The sequence below is a fragment of the Psammomys obesus genome, unplaced genomic scaffold, assembly GCF_907164565.1.
Source record: "Psammomys obesus unplaced genomic scaffold, mPsaObe1.curated_primary_1811, whole genome shotgun sequence".
NCBI lineage: Eukaryota > Metazoa > Chordata > Mammalia > Rodentia > Muridae > Psammomys > Psammomys obesus.
Window position 1 is genome coordinate 6,909,004 of NW_026596166.1, and position 12,261 is coordinate 6,921,264.

Here is a 12,261-nt window from a genome sequence, read left to right on the forward strand (position 1 = left end):
GACCCGTTAACACAGTTCCTCGCCTTGTGACCCCCCCCAACCATAAAGCTCTTTTCACTGCTACCATTTTGCTGCTGTCATTTTGCCACTGTTATGATGTAAACTGTTTACACTGTGATGAAAACACCTGTGTGTTTTCTGATGGTCTCAGGCGACCCCTGTGAAAGGGTCATGCAGATCTGCAGGTTGAGAACCATTGGTCAAGGGTGATGCTGGTCTGGGCTCTTCAGAGGTTCTCTGTTCCCTCTACTTCCATCTCCCCTGGCCTTGGACTTCTTATGTGTTTCCCCTTAGCATTTATAGTGTTACTTTTTTCTGGCCCATAACTGAGGCCAAAGTTACCACTTGCAAAGGCTTCTTTGGAGCTGGTGTAAGCAGGAGCCAGCGTCAGTCCCACATAGCGCTCTTCGTCTTTATGTCCCTGTACAGACTGCAGCAGGACCAGTGGCTCCAGAGTCCAAATGGCAGCCTGGTCCCAAGATCAACCTACAGGCTCCTCAGACCTTTCTGGCTCTGCAGGTAAAGGGCGGGGTCACAGCGTCATCCTTGCCATTCCAGCTGTAGAGCTTTCCACCTACTTTTACTGTTTTGAACTCCAGACCAGAGAGTTACAATGTGATCTTCTATGCCAAAAACTGGAAAGTGTTTCTAAGAGCCGCAGGTCGAGCCTAGGACCCAGAGGCTCCCATCCCTTGCCTGCCCCTTCATGTGGGCTTGGAATATCTGTGCATCTCTTTCCAGTAGAGCCTGTACGTGGCTGGCACAAGGACCCCTCCCCGGAGAGGAGATGGGTGAGGCCTTGGACACGCTTCCTGAAGCCACAAGAAAGAGACTTCTGAGTCACCAGCAGCTGCTTCCTGAAATTACAATGCCAGGCTGCGCCGAAGAGTGTTTTTCCAAGGTGATGTGAGCTGTTACTACATTCCTGCTGGTCTCCATTGGACCTTCCTGTAAGTCAAACCAGAAAGTTACCCAAACCAGCATTCCTGAGCAGCAGAGCACGGGGATTCCAGACACAATGTTTCCAGCAGGCCTTTCCATCCCTCTTGGGAGCAGGAGTCCATTTCTTTCAGAGCCTCCCCACATCATCAGCCAGGGGGGTGGGTTTGTCTGGCAGGCCTCGGAGTCATGGGGAAGTGGTATGTGGTCAGCTGGGAAACAGGCCTTTGCAGATTCCCCTAACACTCGGATAGGCTGAGAGGGAGCAAGTGCCACATGTCACAAAGATGCCTGTTCCTACTCCGCTCGTGCCTTGTCTGACCCAGAAAGCTACTGTGGCCTTTACTGAATTGGTCCTGGCTTTTCTCAGAAATAAGGCACTGGTTTGGAAGGGTCCTCCTGCTTCATGCTGGTGCCTGTGTCTCTCCATGCAGGAGATTCTGCTGCCTCCGTAGGACAGCTGTTTTCATTGAGAATGGAACACTTCCTGGGTGGCAATGGGGAATGTGCAAGAACAAATTCTGGATTTTTTTCCATTCAATGAGGCACCACCATCATGCAAAAATGAACATTAAACACATACACACACAGTTATGTAACCCAGGTTAGCCTTGAGCTGGTTATGTAGTCAAGAATGATCTTGAACTTTACTTCTGATCATCTTGCCTCCAGTCCTGGAGGGCTGGGATTACAGGCATACATTCTAACACCCGCTTTAATACAGTGCTAAGGGTCAAACCAAGGGACTTTGTTCACGACAGGCAGCTGAGCTACACCACAGTTCCTCGTTCTACTTCCATTATTCTTTTCTAGCAAATGGAAAACTAATGGGAGCGGAGGTGTCTGGGAATAAAGCAGATGGAACCAAGAAATAGGGGACGGCTCTTAGAAGCATTAACAGAACTCTGCCTACTTTAATATAAACTGGAAAATGACCTCTTTCTCCTTCCCTTTCCCTTCCTCCATCCTTCCTTGATTGATGCTTTTGACATCTTCACACAGAGAAAGGCTAAGCTAAGAGACCCTACTTTGGGGCTGTCAAGACCCATTGGATAAAGGCACTTGTTTTCAAGCCTGAAAACCTGAGCTCAACCCTTGACACCCACAAAGTAGAAGGAGACAACATCCTGCAAGATGCCCTCTGACCTTCACACATGAGCAAGCTATGGTATGTGCACACACGCACGCATACACACACACACACACACACACACACACAATTTAAAAAAAAAAACTTAAAAACAAAGAACCTACTTGTTAAACAAATTCCTTAGTCATGCTGAAAATAACTGCAATTTGTAATGATAGTTAGAACTTTACAAGTCTTTCTTTATTTGTTTCCACAGTCTTATCAGGTAGGTAGTAACATCCTTCACTTGCCAGACATTAAGCATTGTTGGTCCCAGGCATATTTTTTTTAAAGAGACATTCAGTCTATACTGCCATTTAACTGATCAGGGCAAGGGTTAGGCGCAGGGCAGGGTGAAAGCACCTTCAGGTTATACATTCATGTCTCCTGATTCCCAGGTTCACATCCCATAATTGCTGCTGGCAGTTCCGGAATCAAGGCGACCCCCAGCAGCAAGTCCCTGGAATCCCAGATGGGTGCCAACCTTCCGAGAAGGCAAGTGACCCTGCAGAGAGGTTTGCTGAGCCTGTGATCCTACAGAGCTTGTCCGCAGCACATGGTGGTCCCCACAGGGCCTGGCCTGGTGCTTTAATGGGGTTCAAGGTGAACAGAGAAGCTCCCTCAGGCCATGTCTTACCCTCTGCAGGGGGGTAGTAAAAATTCCTAACTCCCTTCTTCCTGCCTTTTATTACAGCCCATTTCCTCATAGTTTCATCCAAAACTTCATTTCCGAACAGCTATATATCTTCTTTTAAAACACTCCTTTTTTAAAAAAAATAAATTGTGTTGAGAATTTTGTCTATGAGAACTATATTTACATCATTCCTACTTCATTCTCCTCCCACCAATTCCTTCCATGTCTTCACCCCAGTTCATGATCTCTTCTTCTGTAATTATTATTGCTTCACACACACACACACACACACACACACACACACACACACACACACACTCACACATACCTTACTGAGTCTATTTAGTGTTGCTCTTATAAACATGTGTTTAGGCTTGATGGCTTGGAATTGCACAACCCAACTCCAGGAACCTGGCCCTGGAGAAAACTGATATATCTTCTCTTAGAAAACATTCGTTGCCTGTAACTCTTCATTTTGTGGTGAGGCTTTGTGACATTTACCCCATCCTCATTGCCATATCAGCTGCTGTTGTCATTATGCGGGTGTTACTAAGGCAACCATATTATGGAGACTTCGTGGAAGTAGCATCCCCTCTCATGCTTAGAAGACACAATCTAGCAGCAGTCTTCCTGGTCCCTCTGATTCTTTGAAACTTTTGCCCCTCTTCTGCAATTTTTCTTGAGTCTTAGGTGTCAGACTGCACTGTAGATTCGCTTATTGGGCAAGGCATCCCTAAGGTCACCAATCTCTGCGTTTTGACCAGTTATAAATCTCTAACAGTCTCCATCTTCTGCCAAAAGAAACTTCTTTGGTGAGGGCTGGGAGCCACGCATATAGTGCCTCTTCCATTCCCCATGAACTTTTTGCAACAAGACTGACTGGTAGCTGGAAAGGCAGAGCATGGGCAATGCTCCTGACAGCGCCTCTCCATTCTCTTCACACCCTTCCATCTTTGGCTTTGTTCCATCCTTGTTCTCTGGGAGTAAGAACCCCTTTAGAGCCTAGAACCTAGAGCTCCTAGAAGCTAAGCCATAATCTATCTAAGACTTAGATGTGACAACTCCAGTTCTAGGCTTTGGCTGCACATTGGAACCATCTGGAGAACTTTCATAATCTCACCTAGCCAGGCAGGGTCTCCAGTACCCCTGGAATGCTGTAACTTGGCTCCCATTTCTTTGCCTGATAATTGGTGATAGGTATGGTCATGTGATGAGAAACTGGCCAACGGACTGTGAGGATGAGGCAGGAAAATATCTAGAAATGCTTCCAACATAAAGAAAAAAAAATCTGTGATTTAAGAGGACACTCTTTGTCTCTGGAAGTTGTTGAAATGTGCACTTTAGAGAGGGAGCTTAGGTCAGTAAATGATTGGGGCTTTGGGGGCATTTTTGGGAGCATTTGGTCCTCACAGCGTCCTCTCAGGTGACTAGTACTTTTAATTTATAAACAAGAAAACTAAGGTCCCCATTGGTGTCAATATCCAGTGTCCCCAAGGCCTCATTGGCAACCGCTGCCAGAGTAGAACCAGGCTCAGCCGAGCTGTGCTTGGAATGCAAATAAATTTTATTTGACCTTGGCCACCCCTCTGATCACTATTAGTCATCAGAGCACAAAGACTATGATTGTCTCACTACCTGACGATTCCCAGGGATGTGCTATGAGACTTTCTGAAGTAATAATAATAATAATAAAGTTCCCACTTTCAGTTCTTGCCCACTTCCATGGTGTACGTAATTAGCATCCCATCAACTTTGAGCTACCATTGAGTTCACTGGACATTAACTTGGGACAAGCCAGTATGAACCAACACAGAAAACTACTAGAAGATGGAGCAAGTACACACATCCAACCTTTGATGCTGGGTTTCCCTGCAACCCCAGAAGAGGACTTTCTTTTTAACACACAGCTCCCCACACAGATCTTTACCCTGGACTTCTGCATGAGTGTTTAACTCTCGTTCCTAGAAGACAGACAGCACCAAGGGCGACAAACAAATGGGTGTGAATTTCAGGGTTTCTCCAACATCCACAGAGTGCTAATTCTGTGAACAGAGTCCCAGGAGAAATCTCTTTCTGCTGGGGGCTGAAAGTCCTTGCCATTTGCTTGATTTCTTTGCTGAGAATTATGTGTACACTTGACGAGCTCATTCGGCAATGCCGAGCCAGGACTCGTGACTGTGAGGTACAGTGAAGCAGCAGGGTTTGGGCATGCAGCCAGCGGAAACATGGTGGGGAGCCAGTTCCAGGCTCCCCTGAGTCGGCAGTGAGATTGTGGCATTCTTGCAGACTCCAGACTGTGGCATGCTAGCTTCTAAGGGTTGGGAAAGGGTTCCTGTCCATCATTCTCCCCCAGGACACAAACTGCACGTGCCTACTGATGGCGAACTCCTTCTCTCAGGACAGCCCTCAGACATTTGGATACCTCTTTGAAAATATTCATTTTGGTACGAACACAAATTCCATTATCCTTATTACATCCTGATGTGCCCCCCCTGTTCTAACTCTATGATTTTTTATGATTGAGGAAGTTCCTTTCTATGTAGCAGGCAGCGCGCAGCCAGGATAGACCCCTATGTCAATCAGCTTTCTATCAACATGATTAAACACCCAAAATAAATCAAGTCCCGAAGAAGAAACGTTTATTTTAACTCATGTTTCCAGAGGTTTCAATTCATGGTCTCTTGACCTGCTGCTTTGTACAGCATATCACAGCCAAAACACATGGTAGAGGAATTCTGTTTAACTCTTGGAATCCAGGAGCAAAAAGTGATGGGAATGAATGAGGATCCCAATGTCCCCCCGTAAAACCATATCATCAATGACCTCACTTCCTCCCATAGGTCCCACCTCCTCACCTTCCAGTAGCACAACCTTGGGGACAAAGTCATCAACCCACGGACCTGTTGGGAACAATGAAAACTCAAGGCACAAAAGCCAGGCCTAGTACCCCATGAACATAGTCCCAGCATCTCAAGCGGTTAAGGCAGGAAAATCACAAGTTCAAGATGAGCCTGGGCTCTGTATTAAGACTCTGTTTCAACCACAGCAGCATCAGGAAGAGAACACCCAAAACACAGCAGCCAGGTTATGCTATAAGAACCAAAGTTGGTCATAGCCTCCATAGCGTTAAACAAAGGTAAGAACAATAGCAATTAGTCCTCGTTCACTCTAAATACACTTCCTGGGTTCTCTGTGGCTCATGTTAATCATGCAGGGATCCACACTAGTCACCATCTCATTATTGCCACTCACTGGAGGAAAAAAGACCCTTTGGCCATCACTGAAATTATTCCCGCTTGCAATTATTTTAACACCATTCTACTCTCTGGACATTACCATAATTTACAAAACCCTAGTAAGTTTTCCCGTACATGATCCTGAGTCACCAAAGGGTACACTTGTTATTTTAGACCTTAAGATGGTAGGAAAATGACATACATTTGGTAGAAAGGGTAATTAGAATTCTGAGTTTTGATCTTTTCATAAGCTAGTAACATGTATTATGATCCTTTTTTGGGATGCTGGGCCATGACAGTGAGCTACAGTTGACAGTCCTGTGACCAGTCGATACTCTGCAGAGTACGGAGCTGTGATGTTTAGTAGGTGAGGCGGCTTAAATGCGCTTTGTAACTTAGGGTATTTTCTATCTACAGCAGGTTTATTGGTTATGAACAGCCTCTTCCTAAGTCAAGTAACGCTGCATTTAAAGGTGCCTGTGATATCAGCTCGCTTCCCCGCTGAGGCTCTCCCTACTTAGCTCTCACTTGTGTTTTTTGCTCTTGCCACAGGTCAGCTCACTTCCCTGGAACATGATCAGCTTCATCTTCCTCCATCATGGTACCTAGAGTGTTCATTTCTCCAGACATGGTCAAGCCAAGGCAGTGTTCAGTGTGGTTTGCTTTCGGGCTCACTTGAGACACAGTGCTTGCACTCTGAAGGATGGCATACTAGTCTTTACCTGGTATCCACAGATTCCTGCTGTATTTTTATTAGCGCTCACATTTGTAGCAGCAATGAATATCTTGCCCTTGTTGTGTCCCTATAACTTAGAAATAGGTAAATATTAGTAATATTTGCTGAACAAACTTCGCTCTACTTAATTATCTTGCTTTGGCTATCAAGTCCTATGGCTTCCCTCTCCTCCTAACACAATGAACTTTTTAAGATCCAAAAGGTAGCTTGTGTTTATTAGTTAGATTTTCCCCAGCACAGACTATAACCCGAGTTTGTATTTGAAAAAGCTAATTAGATTAGGACAAGGTGGAGGCAATGATCTAAACAAAGCTGCCTTCTGTTGAGTAGGTTGTGGTGAGGAATATAACTTGGAGGCTGAAGGCCTGACTCACTGGTTAAGGGTACTGGCTGCTCTTACAGAAGACTGTTCAGTTCCCAGCATCCCTGTCAGGGAGCTCACAGTGTTTGCAGCTCCAGCTCCAGGGAAACCCAGAGCTGGCTTCTGGCCTCTGTGGGCAGCTGCACACATATGCACATAAATACGTACAGACACATGCCCATAAATAAAAAGAACATAAAACCTTAAAAAATATTAATATGTCATATCCATGACCACTTCATTTCCAGGAATACAGGAAACTTGGGGGGGGGGGAATCTGTCTATCTATCTATCTATCTATCTATCTATCTATCTATCTATCTATCTACTTATTTATTTATTGATAACCATTCTAGGTTTTCCAGCAACTCGAATGTGCCTGGAATATAGTAAGTACTCGGTGAATCCCTGTTTAATGGATGAGAAACTCTCTAGGTTCATTGGCTCTTCTCTCAGATTCTCCTGGAAGAACATGCATTGTTTTGAAAAAAGTATTTCTTTCTTATGCCATTTCATTTTGGGGTTTAGTTATTGTTAGAATGTAAAGCAGCAGTGGCATGAGATCACCCTCCAGAGGCACTTGGCTAAAATAAAGAGCCACGTGACACTGACTTGGGAGACGCGATATCACGCCATAGGCAGTCCTATGGGGCCTTCAATGGAAAGACAGTTGTATTCCTTTCAAACATCAAAGAGTTGCTTCATTTCAATGGGATTCCTGAAGGAGAGTGTAGCCTGGCAGGCATCCTGAAGGAAAGAGCTTTCATAGCCCTGGGACAGAGCAGGTTTCTTATTCTTATAGGTTTCCCAAGTTAGTGGTGGATAAGGCTTCCTACGGCATCTAGCCTAGGGTGTCTTACCTGCTAGGGTACAGACTATCAACTTATCTGGAAGGACTGCAAGCCGCAGCTCAGCATGTTTTCTTGGCATCAGTTCTGTGCCTGAGAAACAGAGAGAGAGACAGAGATAGAGAAAGACACACAGAGAGAAACAGACAGAGAAGAAAACTAGGGAGACTGTAATCTAACAGTTACAGTATTGTAGGCTTGAAGTCTCAAGTAAGATTAAAGGAAGGATTGAAATTTGTTTTAATCAAAGGAGAGTAGCGCTGTCTCCAGGCTGCAGAATCACCTCTTCAGACTGATCCTAACCCATTAACCACCACACTCTGGGTACCGCCGCTCTTTTAATCCACACTTGCCACAAGGAAATGAATTGAGATCTTGTTACTTATATTGTTAAAGCTCAGCTACAGAAAACATACCACCCATTCTTGAAGTCTAGGAATCATCAAAGAAAAAAAAGCAATGAGATTACAGTTGATCATTGATATGTCTCAGGGGGTAAAGGTGTCTGGTGCCAAGCCTGATGACCAGACTTTGATCCTCAGAACCCACGCGGTGGAAGGAGAGAACTAACGCCAGAAGCTGTCCTCTGACCTCCACGCTTGCACTGAGGAATGCATCCTACTCACCTCTCTACCATAATAAAGATATAGACAAATGTAACCTTTGAAGTTATTTTTTCCCGCTGATCAACGTCTCTTCCAGTTTTTCAGTAACGTTGCTGAAATAATTCTTGCTTCATCCGAATGCCTCGTAGAATCCCGTCTCTGGGATACGGTTCATTTTATTAGTGGGCAGCCCACCCTCTTCACTGGCATAATCCTTTCCTTGATACAGTGGCTCCCAACCTCCTTATTGCTGTTGACCCTTTACTACAGTTCCTCATGTTATGCTGACCCCAACCGTAAAATTATTTTCATTGTTACTTCATACCTGTAATTGTGCTACTGTTAGGAATCGCAATGTAAATATCTGCTCTACAGGATGTCTGACATGGGTCCCGTGAAAGGGTCGCCCCCCTTTGGCGACCTGCTACCTGAGAGGAAGAGTGTGCACACTGGAGTCCTACCTTCCCTCCTAGCAAATGCTCGGCTTGCACCTGCTCACAAGGGAGCTTAGCTTTCTTGTGATCCTCGTAAGTCTGTAATTCCCTTTTCCTTTTTGTGCGTGGGCACACATGGGAACTAGGAAAGGGAACCGGGTAAGGGGTCCTGGTGAGTACGTGACCATGGCAATGAGAGATTTGTGTCTCAGAATCTTGAGACAGAGAGAGCATGTAGAGATGAGCTGAGGCATAAAGATTGCCCAGAGCTGGACAAAGAGCGAACCTGAGGGGAGGTTCAATGTATGACAGGAACATTATCAGTAAGGACAGAGGGCCTCATCTGGGCATCGCCACCCACTTACTTTTATCCAGCAGAGCACAAGGCTGGAAAAACTTGAGAGGTCATACAGGGTATTTTTGGCAATGTCTGGTCAAATGACTACTAGACTTTCTTGGTTTCTAAATTTGAAATGTCTCTAACGATTGTCTCACTTTTTGGCAACCCACTTGAACATGTCCACACTTGGTAGTAACACAGCCTTCCCATTGTCTCACCCAAATTCTTCTAGCAGTGGCTCAAGTCACTGGGATAATGAAGTCCCTGTCGGGTAATAACTGCCCTTGGTAGTGGCATGAGACAGGTAACTGTGGGATCTGGGAGAGCTGTGGCATGCGGCGGGGACAGTTAGGGCTGTATTCAGAAGGGTCTACAGACCTGTGGAGGCTCTTTCTTATTTTTATTTATTTATTTTTTTACCACAATACATCTTCAGATAGCTTGCCTTAAAGAGAAGAGGGTATTGGCTCTGCCATTGGCTTCAGGCCCTTGGGCAGACATGGCAAGGCTTACTGAATGTCTTGACTGTGTCTTTGCTTCTGGACACTGGTCACACAGCATGCTGAATGACCATCCATAGGGTGCCTAGTCGGTACCCAAGATGGGTGTGGCCCTTGTGCTAGTTTGATCAGAAGTGAATTAAATGAATCCTGTAGTGAAATCTAATAGGACAAAAGAATTCCTGTCATGCTAGAGAGAAAAGCCACTGAGGAAAACCATGGGCATTTCTCGGCCTGGTTGTTTTAGAGTGGGCTGTGTAGGAGGCTCTGAAGCTAAGCAGGAGAGTTGAATCCCCTTAAATAGAGATGCCTCAACATCTGTGTGAGAAGATCATGAAGAATGTGGGGGTCCATCCTGCCCATTGTCTGAGGGACATCCCAAGCTCCACAGAACAGCTGGTAGTGCCAACAGCTAACACTGAGCATATTCAGTGTCCTTGCACTAACTGGACACTTAGCATTTATCACTGAGGCATTAACACAGGGCAGGCAGCCTTTGTCATCTGTGCTTCACCGACAAGAACACTAAAATTAGACAACACCGAGTCGGTGTGGGCTCAGCCCATAGGTCTCACCCCCACTAAGCCTGCCCTCTTAACTTGGGGGCCTCTTGCCTCACATGGCAGAGAGAAGTGTTCCCCCCCACACACACCTTAGGCATTCTGTGCTGGGGAGGAGCACACAGAGTGATGACAGAAGCAGAAATACATGGGAAAGGTGGTTGACATTTCTGAGCTCCAAAGGAACCTTCAGAATAAACACACAAATGATTTTTAAGACATCTTGATTGGAAAGCTGGCTATGTAAGAGGCTTGGCTCTGAAAACCACATGGAGGGAGAATAGGGGAGAAGGGAAAGACAACTGACCAGAATTAAGGTGGGGCAGGAACAGGATGAAGCCCAGGGGCACCCTCAGCTCTGGTTAGCATTCAGTGCAGGAAGAAAGGGGACAACAGAACTCTGTCTACATCTGTGCTCTGCTTTGTCTCCTCCAACCTGCAACCCAGCCCTGAGGAACCTGTGACCATAGGGCTCGTGGCCAGGAGAACCTATGACTAGTAGGGCTCATTTCCTGCACAAACGTCTGAGCTTGGATCAGTCTCTTATCTTTGGATGATATAAAAGGAGGAATTAAATGACCCAGCATGCCTGTAAAGCGAGGGCATCACAGTTGGCTGGTTACTGTAGGTCAACACTGCCAGATGAAGCAATCAGGAAGACCAAGATTGAAAATAAAGAGAAAAGCCTTGGGAAGTGGTGAAGGACAGACGTGTGCCTGGAACTCTTGAAGGCATTGCACACCCAATGAAGAGCAACATGGCAGTCAGAGTGTTTCAATTCCTGCTCTTCCCTTTGCAGCAAAGTCCCAATGGGTTCGAGACTGTAACTGTGCAGCTGACACGGGCTGCCTCGTGGCTGTACATACGTACCTTCTTCCTGCCGCAGCTGTGGCTGTTGCTCAAGGCCAGTCGGTAAGAGGGAGGCTGGGAGTTACCAAAACACAGGCAGACCTCCAAGAGGAGAGGCATGGTAAACTACAAAAGCTCAGAGGTTATCCCTAGGGGGTTCAAATGGAGTTTAGGGGACCCAGTGTGACCCAGACTATTTCCTCTTTCATCCCTTTTCCGAAAGATAGGGAAATTAAAGTCACAATTGCATCACTGGGGCCTGCCCCAGTTCCCTGAATCAGGGGTGAGAGGCTCCGCCCTTGATTGCAAATTGAGCCATCTTCCCTGCAGATCTGTGAGTTTGCACAGGGGATAAGGATGACTAAGGCCTTCTTGCCAACTGGCAGCTTATTTCCTGCTCCTGTGAACCCCAGACCACACCCCTTTCACTGCTCTCAGAACCCCACAAAGGTAGGGAGATAGAATTGATTTTAAATGGAAAGCCTTTTTAATTTGGGCTAAAAGCAAGGACTCTGGAAATAAGGTGTGTGGTCCCCATCTTGGCTTTAATGATTTGGTTGTGTAACTTTGAACAAGCTATTAAAAAACAAAACAAAACAAAACAAAACAACAACAACAAAGCACCCTCCCCGTGCCTCAGTTAACCCATGTGTACAGCAAAGGTGAGAGTACTTTTGCTGAATAAATAAACACACTTAACCTTTGTATAGCTGCTTTACATGAACCAAACCTGAAGAATGCTAGCCACAAAGACAGGGAAGCCAGCCCCAAGTCAGAATGAAGTCTCTGTTTCCCGGCAGACTGCGGGATTAAGATGTAGAGCTTCAGACTTTAGATCCAGGTCCACCCCTTACCAAGACCAAGACACTGGGAAACCAAAAAAACTACTTCTCTGGGCGTTTCTGAACACATCTACGGGAAGCTTTTCCACTCATGCAAACGTCTTTTTTTTTTTTTTTTTTAACCTGGAATGCCAAAAGGAAGCCATGATGGAGCCTGTAGCACTGCTCAGCTGTCTCCTAATTCCCCCAGGCTGTTTGCGTTCTTAGGGATGACATGTTCTGACCAATAAAACGTTAGAGGAGGTTGC